The sequence below is a fragment of the Chamaea fasciata genome, unplaced genomic scaffold, assembly GCF_029207755.1.
Source record: "Chamaea fasciata isolate MVZ Bird 193981 ecotype frontalis unplaced genomic scaffold, bChaFas1.0.hap1 SCAF_16, whole genome shotgun sequence".
Lineage (NCBI taxonomy): Eukaryota > Metazoa > Chordata > Aves > Passeriformes > Sylviidae > Chamaea > Chamaea fasciata.
Window position 1 is genome coordinate 5,726,724 of NW_027094101.1, and position 8,277 is coordinate 5,735,000.

Below are 8,277 nucleotides of genomic sequence, written 5' to 3' on the forward strand. Positions count from 1 at the left end.
GAGAAATGTTATTGTGGCTGCACCATCTTTGAGGGAAATTGAGCATGTCACCTCGGTGCATCACCCTCTTCTCATCACCTCCCAAAGAGGCAGCGCCGCTCGCACACAGCCGTGCAACATCTGGCAGAAGGGCGAGGAGGGGCAGGAGGCTGGGACATTCACCGGGGTGAAGATTTGCCTGTTCTGCGAGCCCCAGAGCACAGCCTGGGATGCCCCTGTGCCACCCTGGCACTGCAGGAAGAGCTGAGCCCCCAGCAGCGAGTGCTGAAAGCTCTCGAAAGCTGTAGCCTTTTCTAGGCATGAAATTCTCAAGGACAAGGAAAAACTGGCAGGCAACAGGGAGGATTAGGTGGTTCCCCAAGGAACGCAAGAAACGCTGCAAGATTGCGTTGTTGCCCATTTCAGTGGGGTGATTAGGCAGTATTTGATGCTGGGAGGATGATTTCTATTAGGCAACAGTAGGTGGTGGGAATTCATGTTTGCCTGGATGCAACAAAACCAGACACCTCCAGACTGCAGTGCCCAAAATTCAGGCCTGCCATGGCCAGCACCCTGCCCCAGTGAAGCATTCTCCTTGCTCTCCCTCCTAAAGCTGGTTGCTGGATCTTTCTGATTCTTGCTGCTTTGCAGCACACTGCTGTGAGCTGCTTGGGGAAAACCTCCCTCCCTGGCTCTCCTGCTACTCCAACCCCATCTCCCTGACTCAGGTACTGGTTTCCATCATTTCAACTATTACCAAACTAAAGGGTATTTCTTTGCTCCCTCGTTTATGCAGAATGTTTATTTAATAGGCTGGCCAGCTTCAATTAGGTCTGTGATTACTCACAGATGACAGCTCCAGCATAACAATGTTTATTCTCAAACTCCATCTCCAAGTATAACCTGAGATATATTTAAGGAGAAGGTATAAAACCATTAATGTTGAAATAGCTTTACCTGTGGGAGTGAAGTTTTTCTAACAGCTGGCAACTGGGTAAAAATGTGCTGGGTTTATCAGCCCCTTTCACCCAGATGTTTAGTTACCCTACTGAAAGCCTCACGTGGCTGAGTTGTCCAGATGTCTTTGCCTTGTTGCTGATGTGTGGAACTCCTTGCTACAGGATCTGTATTGTCTAAAATAAAGTTTAATAGCTTTAAGTGCATTTTCATTTTGTTCGTGAAGCATCAGGGCTGGAAGTGAAATGCAGCATCTTTGGGTCAGGTGTGCCCCTAAGATGCTTGGGATGCATTGGCAGGAAAGTGTGTCACAGCAGGAATATCCAAAGCTGTCATCTCAACATAGTTTTACTTCTCAGGAAATGCCAATGAGAGTTCCTGGTCTCCCTGGCTCTGGAAATTGCATTTGTAGAGCCCAGAGTCTATGTCTTTGTAAGAGACCCAGCCTGGCTGCCCCTACAAGTTTGGTACCCAAACCTTTAGCTGGGTGAGAGTTACAGTGCTCAGGAGCAGGGAGAGGTGGCACTGGGGAGGCTCAGAGACAGAGGATGGGTGTCCCCCACCCCAACACCCACTGTCCTTGCAAGGGGGCTGGACTGGCTGTGCAAAGCAGTCCCAAGGAGAGTCCTGCCTCTCTTGTAGTGTCTTAGAGCGAGAACAGCTTCTATACATCCCTGCGGGTTAATCAGCTGCTTGGAGACTAATTAGTGCCAAATGCTCTTATCAAGAAGACACAGCTGGGTGCAAAGCCAGGCACAGCAATGGCTGGGATGTCCATGCCCTGCCCAGGACACAGCCTGGTCCTTCCCTGAGCCCTCCAGACCAGTGGTGATGACCCAATCTGGCCATCGCCCTAGAGAAGAAATCGGCAGCAGAGATTTAGGATGGATAGGAAATTTCCGGGCTTTAATTCACTGAACTCTTTTGTTTCAACCACATTTAATATCTTAGAAATTACGAGTCACAGGGACCTGGGTGAGCCGAAGGAGAAGGCGTGATCTGTGAGGCCAATTAAGAGGCCGATGGCACATAGTGAAACGGGAGCCCCTCGGGGGAGGCCAAGGTTACATAAATAAGTGTGTGAAGGAGCTGCACTGAATCTGCAGACACTCAGCCACTAGTGATGCCCCTTTGAATCTGGGAAAATTAAATATAAATAATAAATGTTTAACCACACAGCAAATAAATACAATGAGGCACCTTTAAAAATTATACTAATAAACAGCAAGATGTTGTCCTTCTGCCCAGGGTGGCTGAGCATCTTCTGCATATCGGAGACAAAGAGCACAAAAGAGGGGATTGTGTTTGGGGGGGCCTGCTCAGCTGGGCTGTCTTCACCCCCAGTCTGCCATCCCTGGGTAGAACCCCAGGACAGCATGGAAAAAAAACACCCCGCAAAACTGGAAATAAAATTGTGCCAAGCTCAGCCAGTGAATGTCAAGGCCTCCAGACCAGAAGCAGCTCACCTCTGCCTGTGTGATCCTAATAGGCTTTTTTTCTGGGCACCTGGGAGCATGGATTAGGGCTTGGTTCTCAGAGTAGAAGCCCAGAGGCTCCTCGTGATGTTACAAATGTTCAACATGAGCTGTGAGGTCCCCAGAATTGCTCTGTGTCAGCACTCACTTTACAATAAGAGCTCTGCTTCTTGGCTTCCCTGTTTTTACTGCTTTCTTGGAAGAAGGGGAAAAATGAAATGGAGATATAAAAAATAAAGGGGTCATTTATAGTTAAGCACATTAGGATGGGAGTGAGAGAATAAAGCGGTGAGAATGGCTCAGCTGCAGGCCTACAGGGACTTGTTCTCTGGTACTGGCACGGTCTTTACTAGGTCGCTTGAACCTTTTGCACTCTGCTGCAGAGCTCAGACCTGGGCTATATATCAGCAGATTTGCCATGGTGTGCAGTGGAAAAGCCTGTAACTATCCTCAAACCCGCTTGTGCCAGGAGCTACAGTTCATGGGTGACTTTTATAGGTGGCCAAAGCAGCCAGCCCAAACCTGGGCGTGCTGGGTGGTGCAGCAGACGATGTGGGTTAAGTGTGGATCAATTCCCTTTCCTGTGATGTAATTTCATTTCTCCCCAAATTCAGCAGGGAAGGAGCAGGGCAAAAGACCTTCCTTTCTGTGATTATACATTCCTGGGCAGTTTAATTATAGCCTTTGTCTAGTTAAACACTTGCACAATAAACCCACAGAGAGCTGCCATCCCACTGTACTTAGTTACCAATTTATTTTCTTCACAGCCCCTGAGATTTGGTTTCCCATTTAGTAGAGGTCACTGGAGCCAGACTCTCCGTGGGACTACCCTGGCTGCCACCAGGGAGCTTGTGCCAGAGCAAAATGTGTCCCTCAAGGCTGATTGACTCAGTGGAGGCTGACACTGGTGTTTGGGTTTCTTTAGACCCATGGGCTCTCATCACACCTGGTTTTGATGAGCCCCCACGTCTGCACTGAGCCCCCACATCTCAGCAGTCTCTGATTCCTTCAGATTTCCACTTCAGACTGTTCCTGCTCATGGCAAAATCCAGGTCCTGGATATGCCACCACAGCTAGGAAGTACCTGATTCCAGTGACAAATGTAGCACCCAGAGCTCAGTGCTGCTTTTGACACGCAAGCACAGACATAAATATTCTCCAGCCTTTACATCCTTTCTCCATTTTAACTCATGGCTTCATTAGACTAATTTGTTTCCAGGTTGGAGGATGAATAATGAGCCTCAGCCTGTGGATGCATAATTAAATTTTGATAGTGAATGTTTTTATCTAACCTTGTTTTCATTATTATCCTCAGTACTTGAATTACAAGTTAGAGATTTAGGGCTGCAGGTTTGCCTTCACATCAAGCCTGTTCACCTATGTGAGGTGTGACAGTGGTCTGCCACCTCCCAGGACAATGTCCAGTAGTGACACAATGGGTGTCATTTCAGTCAGATCTAATCATCAGGGTTGTTCAGGGGAAGAGAAAAAGTTAGTGCCAAAATGGTTTCTCCCCTACCACAGTCAGTACAATACACAATCCCTGGTCCATGTGGGGTCTGTACACTGCTCCACAGCTGGGTCACCGATGGCAAGGGTCACCTGGAGCATCTTGGTGGGACATCTTGGTGAGACACACAGTCCTGCTGTATTTCCTGAGGTGTCCAAACTCCATCTGTTTTTCTTTCCACAGTTATATGTCTGCAGATTCCCCTGACTGTCCCTGCCCCCCTGTGCCTTGCAAGTGCCTCCTCAGCATTTCTTGGCCATTAAGGCCCCTGTGCCCTGGGTCCCTGTGCTCACTGATGATTTTCTCCAGCCTTCCCATTGTTCTTTTCAACACTGCAGTTTCCATCCGGCTTTTCCACTGATCTCTGTGGCCTCTCCCTGCTCCTACCATTGTCAAGAGGGTTTTCCATAATTCCCTGATGACTGGGGTGGTTCCTAAAGGATGCGCTCTGGGCTAAGGTAGGGAACAGAGCACATCTCAAAGCCTCTGCTCCTGCTCCAGATGAGAGCCGGAGCGCTTTGAGGAGCCTGAGCAGGTACTTAGTGCAAATGTTAATGGCGTCATTGTTTATATTGTAGGATTGGAAAGGGTCTCCTGGGTCATCTGGGGCATTGCCCTTCAGTAACTCAGTCCGTATTCAAGCTATCCCAAGGGTATTTTTAGTCGATTCATGAATCCTTTTAGGAATTCGGCCCAACGACCTCCGTCAGCAAACGATTCTTTTGGCTAATTGACTTCACTTTCTTCATGCCCTCTTTTAATACTGCCTTTAAAGTTTGAGGCTTTTTCTTCCTCTCTCAGTGTCACCCACTGCTCAATTTCAGCAGCTCTTTTTTCCTATTCCTACATCTTTATCTGCATTACAGTTGATTCCACAGTGCTCTCTGGTGAAGCCCCCGGGGCTGATGGAGCCCTCACACCACCAGAGCCCCTTTGCCTGCAGGGCTGAGCCTCTCTGTGCATGGTGAGATGGTCTCCACCAGGAGATGTTGGACACACACTAGACAAGGTGACAAGGGTGGGAGAGGACACAAAGGTTGCCTTTACCCACATCAACCTCCAGCAGCAGAGCTGGGAACAGGGCTGGGGACAAGCTGCCTCTCAGCTCCCATCATGATGGCTCTAGGGTGAGCCTCATTTTCCTTGATGTCTTCAACTCTAGCTAATATCAAAATAACAGCAGAGAGTGAAGGAAAAGAGAGAAAGAAAAGGAGAATTAAACAGACAAACTTTACTCTGTTATTGTTATTCTACATTGATCCACTACTCTGTCGTGTCATTACTGCATTGTTATTTGCAACAGAGCCAATTTTGAGCATGTTGTGGGGAGGTTTTGGGGAGACAAGGCTGAGGGAAAGACAAGAGGCTACTACCAACACACATATCCCAGCTGAAGAGGTCGCTTGCCAGCACCCACCCTCGCTGCCCAGGATCCCTTTCCCTGCAGACCAGAGGGGTTGGTCCCGACTCAGCTCCATCAGAATGAGCTGAAGTTAAACACAAAGCTTTTGCTAATCTGACTTGATCCTTTCAGTGTGGGTCAGGGATCATCCTCAGCAGCACACACAGGGGTGTAACCTCCAGCATGGAACAGCACAGGACAATGACGCTTTTACTGGGACTGGCCCCTCAGTGACCTGTCCTCCATCCATTCTCCTCTCCATCTTCTCTAGTTTTGGTGAAAGTGAGTTCACTTCCTGTGATGCACGGCTTTGATGCAGCTGTGAACTTAGCAGAGGGTTTACCCTGGGAATGGCTTTGCCTGTGCAATTATCCTGAAGGAAAAGACACGGAAAGAGGGAACCTGGAGCAGGGAACCTGAGCTAACTGGGCAGACTGGAGCTTGAATGACCTACATGAATCCTTGGCATCAACCAGGCAGTGTTTCTTTTAAATAAATTATGCAATAGTGCAAGCTTCAGAAGACTTTTTTTCCCCCAGGAAAACTATATTTTAGAGAAAAAATAACTGTAAACCCAAGATGGTCAGATTTGATGAAGTCAGCAAAGCTGTAGCCAGGATGAAGATCATACTCTCCACATCAGTCTCCAATTCATCATCAGAGCCAGTTGGTAAATATTTGCTTCTTCTAGTGATCAGCTGAAAGGTTCTTTCATTCCCACAATACTATTATCTTTGCAAATTACTTTTATTATTGTGAAAAGCAAAAAACCTAAATCCTGACTGTTTTTAATTGAAAACAAAGGTTAAAAAAAAAGAGAAAAATCTTTTACAATAATCAAAGTGTGGACTGTAGTTTAAATAAGTGCTTTCTAATTTTCTTCCAAATAGACTGATACTTAAAAAGCTCTAAGAGAGTGTTTTTTGCATAACTGTGTCTGTCAATTTCCTTGGCAAATTGATCAAACCAAGTAGATTCACAAGGCAAAAGTGAGCAGATCTTAATATTCCTCCTTCTCCAGCAGAAACCAAAGATTTAGTTGTTCCTGTGATACAATCATGATTTGGGGTGTTTGCATGGGACTAGGCACCTCAAGGCAAGTCAGGAGGTGCATGGGTAGATCTGAGGGGGAAAACAAACCAGGATTAACATGGTGCAGCACCAGGACAGAGCTCTGAGAGGTCCTGGGACCTCCATCCTTGGGGAATGCAGCTCATCCCTGCATCACAAGGTCACAGTCAGTCTGGATTCACTCTGAACTTGGCCTTGCCTGGAGCAGAGCTTTGACCAGAACTCTTCAGATGCAGTTTCAAAGCCCCAGGTTTCTGGAATATTGTGATGCTCCAATGTCTTTGTCCCAGGACAGGCTGCTCCAGTGGTCACCAGTGGGTCACCGCAGACGTCCCCCATTGCATTTGGTCTCCAAAGAGGGCTGGGATCCCACCAGTGCAGCTCTCCCCACCCAGCACAAACTCCCTCCTGCTGCACTCACTAATACCCGCTTCTCAAAGTGCCTCGAGTTTTCCTTGAGGAGGAAGGAAGTATTAAAAGCCTTTCCAAATTATATAGAGGCCTTTGTTATTTTAAGATACTTTCATTTCCCCCCTTTTCCATTTGACTTTGTTACCTGATGCTCAAGGAATGCATTTTCCCCTCTATTAAATGTTTTAACCACGTACAAGTTCCATCTTAATGTTAGCATCTTTAATAGTAGAATATTACCATATTAATTGCTATTGTGAACCAGAAGATACTTATATCATCCAGGCTTTCATTACCGTCACGGAGGGATTTTTCCTACTGAGTCAAAAGTGACCACTTTCCTTAATCCCCTGTTTAAAAGCCCTGCTATTCCTCCTGACATGCCTAGGACGAGGGTGGGCAGCGTTTTCCCAGGGACAAACTTGGAATTAAACGCGTTCATTTCCCAAGGAACAACAACCCCTTCCCAACCCGCTGCGGGTTCCTCGACAGTCGGGTGGTGGGGCAGTTAGTTTTTAAGCAATTAAGAGACAGCCGCCCCCACACGCACACCCGGGCCTCCCCTGCCCGTGGCGGGGAAGGGAGGACAAGCGGGAATTAGCCGGGAGAACAATAGGGATTCAATCAAACCCGGATCAGGTTGCAGCCCTTTTGTCGCCGGGACTCGTGCCGGGGGTTAATGGGGCAGAAGGAGATGGGAGCGGGGCGGCAGCAAGGCTGGGACACAAAGGCCAAAACACACGAGCTCCGAGGGGGACAGATGGGGACAGGGGAGGAAACAGCAGGGGTGACACCGGGAGGGAAGGGACTCCGCAGAGCGGCAGTGGATACCGGGGGCCGAGGGGGTCCCGATCCCTGCGGGTCTCCCCACTCTTCCCCCCGTCCTGCCACGTCCCCCACCTTTCCCCAAAGGTTCCCTCCATCCCCGTTGGTCCCCCCAGCCCCTTCGGGTGTTCCCAGCTGCATCCCCCTCCCCGATCCCCCCAGGCTGCTCCTCTCCGGGAGCATCCCAGCACCTTTTGCTCTTGTCACGGGCAGCTCGAGCCGGGGGACGCCGCTGGCCGTGTCCCCCCCGGTCCATTCCCGCTGTCCCGGGGCCGGGCCCCCCCCAGGCCGGGGGTCGCGGGTGCAGGGCTGCGGGCAGCCCCTAGCAGGCGCTGCGGGCCCTCGGAGCGCACAATGAGCCCGGTGCTGTTTAATTAACGTGCAAATCGCGTAGATTAAACGACTCTAAATAATTAGCCACAGATCCTATAAACAGGATAACATATTTAATTAAGCGGCGATGTAGATTTTGGAAACAGTTAATGCATTTTTAGAAGGGCTGCTTAGATCTCGCTTTTTCCCTCCAACTTCCAGAGGAGGGAGAGTCCGGGCCGGCGGCGAGAGGGATGCTCGGACCGGGCCGGGCTCCGGGAGCGGCTCCCCGGTGGCCCCGGGCCGGCTCCCCGCCTGCGGCCCCGCGCCAGGGC